This window comes from Scyliorhinus torazame, chromosome 4 (assembly GCF_047496885.1).
Source record: "Scyliorhinus torazame isolate Kashiwa2021f chromosome 4, sScyTor2.1, whole genome shotgun sequence".
In the NCBI taxonomy this organism is placed as follows: domain Eukaryota; kingdom Metazoa; phylum Chordata; class Chondrichthyes; order Carcharhiniformes; family Scyliorhinidae; genus Scyliorhinus; species Scyliorhinus torazame.
This window is the reverse complement of record NC_092710.1, coordinates 302,377,368-302,387,367: the sequence shown is the minus strand read 5'-3', so window position 1 is coordinate 302,387,367 and position 10,000 is coordinate 302,377,368. Positions and strand designations below refer to the sequence as shown.

General features: G+C 57.2%; 11 non-coding genes and 1 pseudogene across 11 annotated transcripts; all 12 read right to left on the bottom strand.

The window, feature by feature from the left end:
• Window positions 1–281: 281 nt before the first annotated feature.
• On the bottom strand, window positions 282–400 carry LOC140412765 (5S ribosomal RNA). The gene has a single exon (XR_011941953.1). It is a non-coding gene; the product is annotated as a 5S ribosomal RNA (ribosomal RNA).
• A 694-nt stretch (window positions 401–1,094) lies between these two features.
• On the bottom strand, window positions 1,095–1,213 carry LOC140412754 (5S ribosomal RNA). The gene has a single exon (XR_011941942.1). It is a non-coding gene; the product is annotated as a 5S ribosomal RNA (ribosomal RNA).
• A 694-nt stretch (window positions 1,214–1,907) lies between these two features.
• Window positions 1,908–2,026, bottom strand: LOC140415521 (5S ribosomal RNA; annotated as a pseudogene).
• Window positions 2,027–2,720: 694 nt separating this feature from the next.
• On the bottom strand, window positions 2,721–2,839 carry LOC140414488 (5S ribosomal RNA). The gene has a single exon (XR_011943619.1). It is a non-coding gene; the product is annotated as a 5S ribosomal RNA (ribosomal RNA).
• A 690-nt stretch (window positions 2,840–3,529) lies between these two features.
• On the bottom strand, window positions 3,530–3,648 carry LOC140412743 (5S ribosomal RNA). The gene has a single exon (XR_011941931.1). It is a non-coding gene; the product is annotated as a 5S ribosomal RNA (ribosomal RNA).
• A 690-nt stretch (window positions 3,649–4,338) lies between these two features.
• LOC140415258 (5S ribosomal RNA) lies at window positions 4,339–4,457 on the bottom strand. The gene has a single exon (XR_011944373.1). It is a non-coding gene; the product is annotated as a 5S ribosomal RNA (ribosomal RNA).
• Window positions 4,458–5,151: 694 nt separating this feature from the next.
• On the bottom strand, window positions 5,152–5,270 carry LOC140412732 (5S ribosomal RNA). The gene has a single exon (XR_011941920.1). It is a non-coding gene; the product is annotated as a 5S ribosomal RNA (ribosomal RNA).
• A 694-nt stretch (window positions 5,271–5,964) lies between these two features.
• On the bottom strand, window positions 5,965–6,083 carry LOC140412721 (5S ribosomal RNA). The gene has a single exon (XR_011941909.1). It is a non-coding gene; the product is annotated as a 5S ribosomal RNA (ribosomal RNA).
• A 690-nt stretch (window positions 6,084–6,773) lies between these two features.
• LOC140412710 (5S ribosomal RNA) lies at window positions 6,774–6,892 on the bottom strand. Its single transcript, XR_011941898.1, has one exon. It is a non-coding gene; the product is annotated as a 5S ribosomal RNA (ribosomal RNA).
• A 690-nt stretch (window positions 6,893–7,582) lies between these two features.
• On the bottom strand, window positions 7,583–7,701 carry LOC140415257 (5S ribosomal RNA). Its single transcript, XR_011944372.1, has one exon. It is a non-coding gene; the product is annotated as a 5S ribosomal RNA (ribosomal RNA).
• Window positions 7,702–8,395: 694 nt separating this feature from the next.
• LOC140412699 (5S ribosomal RNA) lies at window positions 8,396–8,514 on the bottom strand. Its single transcript, XR_011941887.1, has one exon. It is a non-coding gene; the product is annotated as a 5S ribosomal RNA (ribosomal RNA).
• Window positions 8,515–9,208: 694 nt separating this feature from the next.
• Window positions 9,209–9,327, bottom strand: LOC140412688 (5S ribosomal RNA). Its single transcript, XR_011941876.1, has one exon. It is a non-coding gene; the product is annotated as a 5S ribosomal RNA (ribosomal RNA).
• Between the last annotated feature and the right edge of the window lie 673 nt (window positions 9,328–10,000).

Genomic DNA, 10,000 nt, shown 5'->3' with positions numbered 1-10,000 from the left:
TTCAGGCTAGGAGAGAGAACGTCCTGCCGACACACTGGCTTGCGGCCACACGGGCCAGCTGGCGTGCCCATCAAAGTGCAGCACGCCAAGGCACACAACCGTGCTGCGTTGCAAAGGCCCGGCAAAGCTGCAGCAGCTGAATGGCCCGACCAAGCCGCCTGCCTGAGTTGAGCCCGCAGGCAAGTGTTGGGAGGAATGGCGAGGACGCAGAGAGCAGCAAAAGGTTGGCCTGCCTCTGGTGTGGAGAGTGCTTGGCGTGAGCAGTCTCTGCTGGCCGCAAAAGCCTACTGCACCTGGTATTCCCAGGCGGTCTCCCATCCAAGTACTAACCAGGCCTGAGTCTGCTTAGCTTCCGAGATCAGACGAGATCGGGCGTTTTCAGACTAGTATGGCCGTAGGCATCTGCAGCACCGTCTTCTCGCCTATTCAAGCTGGCCACCCTAGCACCCTCGCCACTTCTTCTTTCCGGTTGTTTTCAATTTTTTCTCTCTCTTTTTCTACTTCTACTTCTACTTCTCCTCCTCTTTCTCTCCTTCTCCTGCTAATTCTAGCCTATATGCCTGATACTCGCTCCCCTTCATGCCGTCCCCACCTAGCTCTCTTTTTTCTTCTCCACCTCCCCAAGGAAAACTGCAAGCCCCGCCCACCTCACACCAGCCTGCCGCCTGCACGCTGCTGCCTTTCCACATTGCAACGCTGCGCACTTCTCTCAGCACAGCCAGCACAAGGGTCAGGCAGGCAATGCAAGCCAGCTCTCTCTTCCTTCGCTTTCCACACCAGCCCCAATGCCACAACTTGCATTCATGCGGCGCCTTCAGGCTAGGAGAGAGAACGTCCTGCCGACACACTGGCTTGCGGCCACACGGGCCAGCTGGCGTGCCCATCAAAGTGCAGCACGCCAAGGCACACAACCGTGCTGCGTTGCAAAGGCCCGGCAAAGCTGCAGCAGCTGAATGGCCCAACCAAGCCGCCTGCCTGAGTTGAGCCCGCAGGCAAGTGTTGGGAGGAATGGCGAGGACGCAGAGAGCAGCAAAAGGTTGGCCTGCCTCTGGTGTGGAGAGTGCTTGGCGTGAGCAGTCACTGCTGGCCGCAAAAGCCTACTGCACCTGGTATTCCCAGGCGGTCTCCCATCCAAGTACTAACCAGGCCTGAGTCTGCTTAGCTTCCGAGATCAGACGAGATCGGGCGTTTTCAGACTAGTATGGCCGTAGGCATCTGCAGCACCGTCTTCTCGCCTATTCAAGCTGGCCACCCTAGCACCCTCGCCACTTCTTCTTTCCGGTTGTTTTCAATTTTTTCTCTCTCTTTTTCTACTTCTACTTCTACTTCTCCTCCTCTTTCTCTCCTTCTCCTGCTAATTCTAGCCTATATGCCTGATACTCGCTCCCCTTCATGCCGTCCCCACCTAGCTCTCTTTTTTCTTCTCCACCTCCCCAAGGAAAACTGCAAGCCCCGCCCACCTCACACCAGCCTGCCGCCTGCACGCTGCTGCCTTTCCACATTGCAACACTGCGCACTTCTCTCAGCACAGCCAGCACAAGGGTCAGGCAGGCAATGCAAGCCAGCTCTCTCTTCCTTCGCTTTCCACACCAGCCCCAATGCCACAACTTGCATTCATGCGGCGCCTTCAGGCTAGGAGAGAGAACGTCCTGCCGACACACTGGCTTGCGGCCACACGGGCCAGCTGGCGGGCCCATCAAAGTGCAGCACGCCAAGGCAACCAACCGTGCTGCGTTGCAAAGGTCCGGCAAAGCTGCAGCAGCTGAATGGCCCGACCAAGCCGCCTGCCTGAGTTGAGCCCGCAGGCAAGTGTTGGGAGGAATGGCGAGGACGCAGAGAGCAGCAAAAGGTTGGCCTGCCTCTGGTGTGGAGAGTGCTTGGCGTGAGCAGTCTCTGCTGGCCGCAAAAGCCTACTGCACCTGGTATTCCCAGGCGGTCTCCCATCCAATTACTAACCAGACCTGAGTCTGCTTAGCTTCCGAGATCAGACGAGATAGGGCGTTTTCAGACTAGTATGGCCATAGGCATCTGCAGCACCGTCTTCTCACCTATTCAAGCTGGCCACGCTAGCACCCTCGCCACTTCTTCTTTCCGGTTGTTTTCAATTTTTTCTCTCTCTTTTTCTACTTCTACTTCTACTTCTCCTCCTCTTTCTCTCCTTCACCTGCTAATTCTAGCCTATATGCCTGATACGCGCTCCCCTTCATGCCGTCCCCACCTAGCTCTCTTTTTTCTTCTCCACCTCCACAAGGAAATCAGCAAGCCCCGCCCATCTCACACCAGCCTGCCGCCTGCACGCTGCTGCCTTTCCACATTGCAACGCTGCGCACTTCTCTCAGCACAGCCAGCACAAGGGTCAGGCAGGCAATGCAAGCCAGCTCTCTCTTCCTTCGCTTTCCACACCAGCCCCAATGCCACAACTTGCATTCATGCGGCGCCTTCAGGCTAGGAGAGAGAACGTCCTGCCGACACACTGGCTTGCGGCCACACGGGCCAGCTGGCGTGCCCATCAAAGTGCAGCACGCCAAGGCACACAACCGTGCTGCGTTGCAAAGGCCCGGCAAAGCTGCAGCAGCTGAATGGCCCGACCAAGCCGCCTGCCTGAGTTGAGCCCGCAGGCAAGTGTTGGGAGGAATGGCGAGGACGCAGAGAGCAGCAAAAGGTTGGCCTGCCTCTGGTGTGGAGAGTGCTTGGCGTGAGCAGTCTCTGCTGGCCGCAAAAGCCTACTGCACTTGGTATTCCCAGGCGGTCTCCCACCCAAGTACTAACCAGGCCTGAGTCTGCTTAGCTTCCGAGATCAGACGAGATCGGGCGTTTTCAGACTAGTATGGCCGTAGGCATCTGCAGCACCGTCTTCTCGCCTATTCAAGCTGGCCACCCTAGCACCCTCGCCACTTCTTCTTTCCGGTTGTTTTCAATTTTTTCTCTCTCTTTTTCTACTTCTACTTCTACTTCTCCTCCTCTTTCTCTCCTTCTCCTGCTAATTCTAGCCTATATGCCTGATACTCGCTCCCCTTCATGCCGTCCCCACCTAGCTCTCTTTTTTCTTCTCCACCTCCCCAAGGAAAACTGCAAGCCCCGCCCACCTCACACCAGCCTGCCGCCTGCACGCTGCTGCCTTTCCACATTGCAACGCTGCGCACTTCTCTCAGCACAGCCAGCACAAGGGTCAGGCAGGCAATGCAAGCCAGCTCTCTCTTCCTTCGCTTTCCACACCAGCCCCAATGCCACAACTTGCATTCATGCGGCGCCTTCAGGCTAGGAGAACGTCCTGCCGACACACTGGCTTGCGGCCACACGGGCCAGCTGGCGTGCCCATCAAAGTGCAGCACGCCAAGGCACCCAACCGTGCTGCGTTGCAAAGGCCCGGCAAAGCTGCAGCAGCTGAATGGCCCGACCAAGCCGCCTGCCTGAGTTGAGCCCGCAGGCAAGTGTTGGGAGGAATGGCGAGGACGCAGAGAGCAGCAAAAGGTTGGCCTGCCTCTGGTGTGGAGAGTGCTTGGCGTGAGCAGTCTCTGCTGGCCGCAAAAGCCTACTGCACCTGGTATTCCCAGGCGGTCTCCCATCCAAGTACTAACCAGGCCTGAGTCTGCTTAGCTTCCGAGATCAGACGAGATCGGGCGTTTTCAGACTAGTATGGCCGTAGGCATCTGCAGCACCGTCTTCTCGCCTATTCAAGTTGGCCACCCTAGCACCCTCGCCACTTCTTCTTTCCGGTTGTTTTCAATTTTTTCTCTCTCTTTTTCTACTTCTACTTCTACTTCTCCTCCTCTTTCTCTCCTTCTCCTGCTAATTCTAGCCTATATGCCTGATACTCGCTCCCCTTCATGCCGTCCCCACCTAGCTCTCTTTTTTCTTCTCCACCTCCCCAAGGAAAACTGCAAGCCCCGCCCACCTCACACCAGCCTGCCGCCTGCACGCTGCTGCCTTTCCACATTGCAACGCTGCGCACTTCTCTCAGCACAGCCAGCACAAGGGTCAGGCAGGCAATGCAAGCCAGCTCTCTCTTCCTTCGCTTTCCACACCAGCCCCAATGCCACAACTTGCATTCATGCGGCGCCTTCAGGCTAGGAGAACGTCCTGCCGACACACTGGCTTGCGGCCACACGGGCCAGCTGGCGGGCCCATCAAAGTGCAGCACGCCAAGGCAACTAACCGTGCTGCGTTGCAAAGGCCCGGCAAAGCTGCAGCAGCTGAATGGCCCGACCAAGCCGCCTGCCTGAGTTGAGCCCGCAGGCAAGTGTTGGGAGGAATGGCGAGGACGCAGAGAGCAGCAAAAGGTTGGCCTGCCTCTGGTGTGGAGAGTGCTTGGCGTGAGCAGTCTCTGCTGGCCGCAAAAGCCTACTGCACCTGGTATTCCCAGGCGGTCTCCCATCCAAGTACTAACCAGGCCTGAGTCTGCTTAGCTTCCGAGATCAGACGAGATCAGGCCTTTTCAGACTAGTATGGCCATAGGCATCTGCAGAACCGTCTTCTCACCTATTCAAGCTGGCCACGCTAGCACCCTCGCCACTTCTTCTTTCCGGTTGTTTTCAATTTTTTCTCTCTCTTTTTCTACTTCTACTTCTACTTCTCCTCCTCTTTCTCTCCTTCACCTGCTAATTCTAGCCTATATGCCTGATACGCGCTCCCCTTCATGCCGTCCCCACCTAGCTCTCTTTTTTCTTCTCCACCTCCCCAAGGAAAACTGCAAGCCCCGCCCATCTCACACCAGCCTGCCGCCTGCACGCTGCTGCCTTTCCACATTGCAACGCTGCGCACTTCTCTCAGCACAGCCAGCACAAGGGTCAGGCAGGCAATGCAAGCCAGCTCTCTCTTCCTTCGCTTTCCACACCAGCCCCAATGCCACAACTTGCATTCATGCGGCGCCTTCAGGCTAGGAGAGAGAACGTCCTGCCGACACACTGGCTTGCGGCCACACGGGCCAGCTGGCGTGCCCATCAAAGTGCAGCACGCCAAGGCACACAACCGTGCTGCGTTGCAAAGGCCCGGCAAAGCTGCAGCAGCTGAATGGCCCGACCAAGCCGCCTGCCTGAGTTGAGCCCGCAGGCAAGTGTTGGGAGGAATGGCGAGGACGCAGAGAGCAGCAAAAGGTTGGCCTGCCTCTGGTGTGGAGAGTGCTTGGCGTGAGCAGTCTCTGCTGGCCGCAAAAGCCTACTGCACCTGGTATTCCCAGGCGGTCTCCCATCCAAGTACTAACCAGGCCTGAGTCTGCTTAGCTTCCGAGATCAGACGAGATCGGGCGTTTTCAGACTAGTATGGCCGTAGGCATCTGCAGCACCGTCTTCTCGCCTATTCAAGCTGGCCACCCTAGCACCCTCGCCACTTCTTCTTTCCGGTTGTTTTCAATTTTTTCTCTCTCTTTTTCTACTTCTACTTCTACTTCTCCTCCTCTTTCTCTCCTTCACCTGCTAATTCTAGCCTATATGCCTGATACGCGCTCCCCTTCATGCCGTCCCCACCTAGCTCTCTTTTTTCTTCTCCACCTCCCCAAGGAAAACTGCAAGCCCCGCCCATCTCACACCAGCCTGCCGCCTGCACGCTGCTGCCTTTCCACATTGCAACGCTGCGCACTTCTCTCAGCACAGCCAGCACAAGGGTCAGGCAGGCAATGCAAGCCAGCTCTCTCTTCCTTCGCTTTCCACACCAGCCCCAATGCCACAACTTGCATTCATGCGGCGACTTCAGGCTAGGAGAGAGAACGTCCTGCCGACACACTGGCTTGCGGCCACACGGGCCAGCTGGCGTGCCCATCAAAGTGCAGCACGCCAAGGCACACAACCGTGCTGCGTTGCAAAGGCCCGGCAAAGCTGCAGCAGCTGAATGGCCCGACCAAGCCGCCTGCCTGAGTTGAGCCCGCAGGCAAGTGTTGGGAGGAATGGCGAGGACGCAGAGAGCAGCAAAAGGTTGGCCTGCCTCTGGTGTGGAGAGTGCTTGGCGTGAGCAGTCTCTGCTGGCCGCAAAAGCCTACTGCACCTGGTATTCCCAGGCGGTCTCCCATCCAAGTACTAACCAGGCCTGAGTCTGCTTAGCTTCCGAGATCAGACGAGATCGGGCGTTTTCAGACTAGTATGGCCGTAGGCATCTGCAGCACCGTCTTCTCGCCTATTCAAGCTGGCCACCCTAGCACCCTCGCCACTTCTTCTTTCCGGTTGTTTTCAATTTTTTCTCTCTCTTTTTCTACTTCTACTTCTACTTCTCCTCCTCTTTCTCTCCTTCTCCTGCTAATTCTAGCCTATATGCCTGATACTCGCTCCCCTTCATGCCGTCCCCACCTAGCTCTCTTTTTTCTTCTCCACCTCCCCAAGGAAAACTGCAAGCCCCGCCCACCTCACACCAGCCTGCCGCCTGCACGCTGCTGCCTTTCCACATTGCAACGCTGCGCACTTCTCTCAGCACAGCCAGCACAAGGGTCAGGCAGGCAATGCAAGCCAGCTCTCTCTTCCTTCGCTTTCCACACCAGCCCCAATGCCACAACTTGCATTCATGCGGCGCCTTCAGGCTAGGAGAACGTCCTGCCGACACACTGGCTTGCGGCCACACGGGCCAGCTGGCGTGCCCATCAAAGTGCAGCACGCCAAGGCACCCAACCGTGCTGCGTTGCAAAGGCCCGGCAAAGCTGCAGCAGCTGAATGGCCCGACCAAGCCGCCTGCCTGAGTTGAGCCCGCAGGCAAGTGTTGGGAGGAATGGCGAGGACGCAGAGAGCAGCAAAAGGTTGGCCTGCCTCTGGTGTGGAGAGTGCTTGGCGTGAGCAGTCTCTGCTGGCCGCAAAAGCCTACTGCACCTGGTATTCCCAGGCGGTCTCCCATCCAAGTACTAACCAGGCCTGAGTCTGCTTAGCTTCCGAGATCAGACGAGATCGGGCGTTTTCAGACTAGTATGGCCGTAGGCATCTGCAGCACCGTCTTCTCGCCTATTCAAGTTGGCCACCCTAGCACCCTCGCCACTTCTTCTTTCCGGTTGTTTTCAATTTTTTCTCTCTCTTTTTCTACTTCTACTTCTACTTCTCCTCCTCTTTCTCTCCTTCTCCTGCTAATTCTAGCCTATATGCCTGATACTCGCTCCCCTTCATGCCGTCCCCACCTAGCTCTCTTTTTTCTTCTCCACCTCCCCAAGGAAAACTGCAAGCCCCGCCCACCTCACACCAGCCTGCCGCCTGCACGCTGCTGCCTTTCCACATTGCAACGCTGCGCACTTCTCTCAGCACAGCCAGCACAAGGGTCAGGCAGGCAATGCAAGCCAGCTCTCTCTTCCTTCGCTTTCCACACCAGCCCCAATGCCACAACTTGCATTCATGCGGCGCCTTCAGGCTAGGAGAACGTCCTGCCGACACACTGGCTTGCGGCCACACGGGCCAGCTGGCGGGCCCATCAAAGTGCAGCACGCCAAGGCAACTAACCGTGCTGCGTTGCAAAGGCCCGGCAAAGCTGCAGCAGCTGAATGGCCCGACCAAGCCGCCTGCCTGAGTTGAGCCCGCAGGCAAGTGTTGGGAGGAATGGCGAGGACGCAGAGAGCAGCAAAAGGTTGGCCTGCCTCTGGTGTGGAGAGTGCTTGGCGTGAGCAGTCTCTGCTGGCCGCAAAAGCCTACTGCACCTGGTATTCCCAGGCGGTCTCCCATCCAAGTACTAACCAGGCCTGAGTCTGCTTAGCTTCCGAGATCAGACGAGATCAGGCCTTTTCAGACTAGTATGGCCATAGGCATCTGCAGAACCGTCTTCTCACCTATTCAAGCTGGCCACGCTAGCACCCTCGCCACTTCTTCTTTCCGGTTGTTTTCAATTTTTTCTCTCTCTTTTTCTACTTCTACTTCTACTTCTCCTCCTCTTTCTCTCCTTCACCTGCTAATTCTAGCCTATATGCCTGATACGCGCTCCCCTTCATGCCGTCCCCACCTAGCTCTCTTTTTTCTTCTCCACCTCCCCAAGGAAAACTGCAAGCCCCGCCCATCTCACACCAGCCTGCCGCCTGCACGCTGCTGCCTTTCCACATTGCAACGCTGCGCACTTCTCTCAGCACAGCCAGCACAAGGGTCAGGCAGGCAATGCAAGCCAGCTCTCTCTTCCTTCGCTTTCCACACCAGCCCCAATGCCACAACTTGCATTCATGCGGCGCCTTCAGGCTAGGAGAGAGAACGTCCTGCCGACACACTGGCTTGCGGCCACACGGGCCAGCTGGCGTGCCCATCAAAGTGCAGCACGCCAAGGCACACAACCGTGCTGCGTTGCAAAGGCCCGGCAAAGCTGCAGCAGCTGAATGGCCCGACCAAGCCGCCTGCCTGAGTTGAGCCCGCAGGCAAGTGTTGGGAGGAATGGCGAGGACGCAGAGAGCAGCAAAAGGTTGGCCTGCCTCTGGTGTGGAGAGTGCTTGGCGTGAGCAGTCTCTGCTGGCCGCAAAAGCCTACTGCACCTGGTATTCCCAGGCGGTCTCCCATCCAAGTACTAACCAGGCCTGAGTCTGCTTAGCTTCCGAGATCAGACGAGATCGGGCGTTTTCAGACTAGTATGGCCGTAGGCATCTGCAGCACCGTCTTCTCGCCTATTCAAGCTGGCCACCCTAGCACCCTCGCCACTTCTTCTTTCCGGTTGTTTTCAATTTTTTCTCTCTCTTTTTCTACTTCTACTTCTACTTCTCCTCCTCTTTCTCTCCTTCACCTGCTAATTCTAGCCTATATGCCTGATACGCGCTCCCCTTCATGCCGTCCCCACCTAGCTCTCTTTTTTCTTCTCCACCTCCCCAAGGAAAACTGCAAGCCCCGCCCATCTCACACCAGCCTGCCGCCTGCACGCTGCTGCCTTTCCACATTGCAACGCTGCGCACTTCTCTCAGCACAGCCAGCACAAGGGTCAGGCAGGCAATGCAAGCCAGCTCTCTCTTCCTTCGCTTTCCACACCAGCCCCAATGCCACAACTTGCATTCATGCGGCGACTTCAGGCTAGGAGAGAGAACGTCCTGCCGACACACTGGCTTGCGGCCACACGGGCCAGCTGGCGTGCCCATCAAAGTGCAGCACGCCAAGGCACACAACCGTGCTGCGTTGCAAAGGCCCGGCAAAGCTGCAGCAGCTGAATGGCCCGACCAAGCCGCCTGCCTGAGTTGAGCCCGCAGGCAAGTGTTGGGAGGAATGGCGAGGACGCAGAGAGCAGCAAAAGGTTGGCCTGCCTCTGGTGTGGAGAGTGCTTGGCGTGAGCAGTCTCTGCTGGCCGCAAAAGCCTACTGCACCTGGTATTCCCAGGCGGTCTCCCATCCAAGTACTAACCAGGCCTGAGTCTGCTTAGCTTCCGAGATCAGACGAGATCGGGCGTTTTCAGACTAGTATGGCCGTAGGCATCTGCAGCACCGTCTTCTCGCCTATTCAAGCTGGCCACCCTAGCACCCTCGCCACTTCTTCTTTCCGGTTGTTTTCAATTTTTTCTCTCTCTTTTTCTACTTCTACTTCTACTTCTCCTCCTCTTTCTCTCCTTCTCCTGCTAATTCTAGCCTATATGCCTGATACTCGCTCCCCTTCATGCCGTCCCCACCTAGCTCTCTTTTTTCTTCTCCACCTCCCCAAGGAAAACTGCAAGCCCCGCCCACCTCACACCAGCCTGCCGCCTGCACGCTGCTGCCTTTCCACATTGCAACGCTGCGCACTTCTCTCAGCACAGCCAGCACAAGGGTCAGGCAGGCAATGCAAGCCAGCTCTCTCTTCCTTCGCTTTCCACACCAGCCCCAATGCCACAACTTGCATTCATGCGGCGCCTTCAGGCTAGGAGAGAGAACGTCCTGCCGACACACTGGCTTGCGGCCACACGGGCCAGCTGGCGTGCCCATCAAAGTGCAGCACGCCAAGGCACACAACCGTGCTGCGTTGCAAAGGCCCGGCAAAGCTGCAGCAGCTGAATGGCCCGACCAAGCCGCCTGCCTGAGTTGAGCCCGCAGGCAAGTGTTGGGAGGAATGGCGAGGACGCAGAGAGCAGCAAAAGGTTGGCCTGCCTCTGGTGTGGAGAGTGCTTGGCGTGA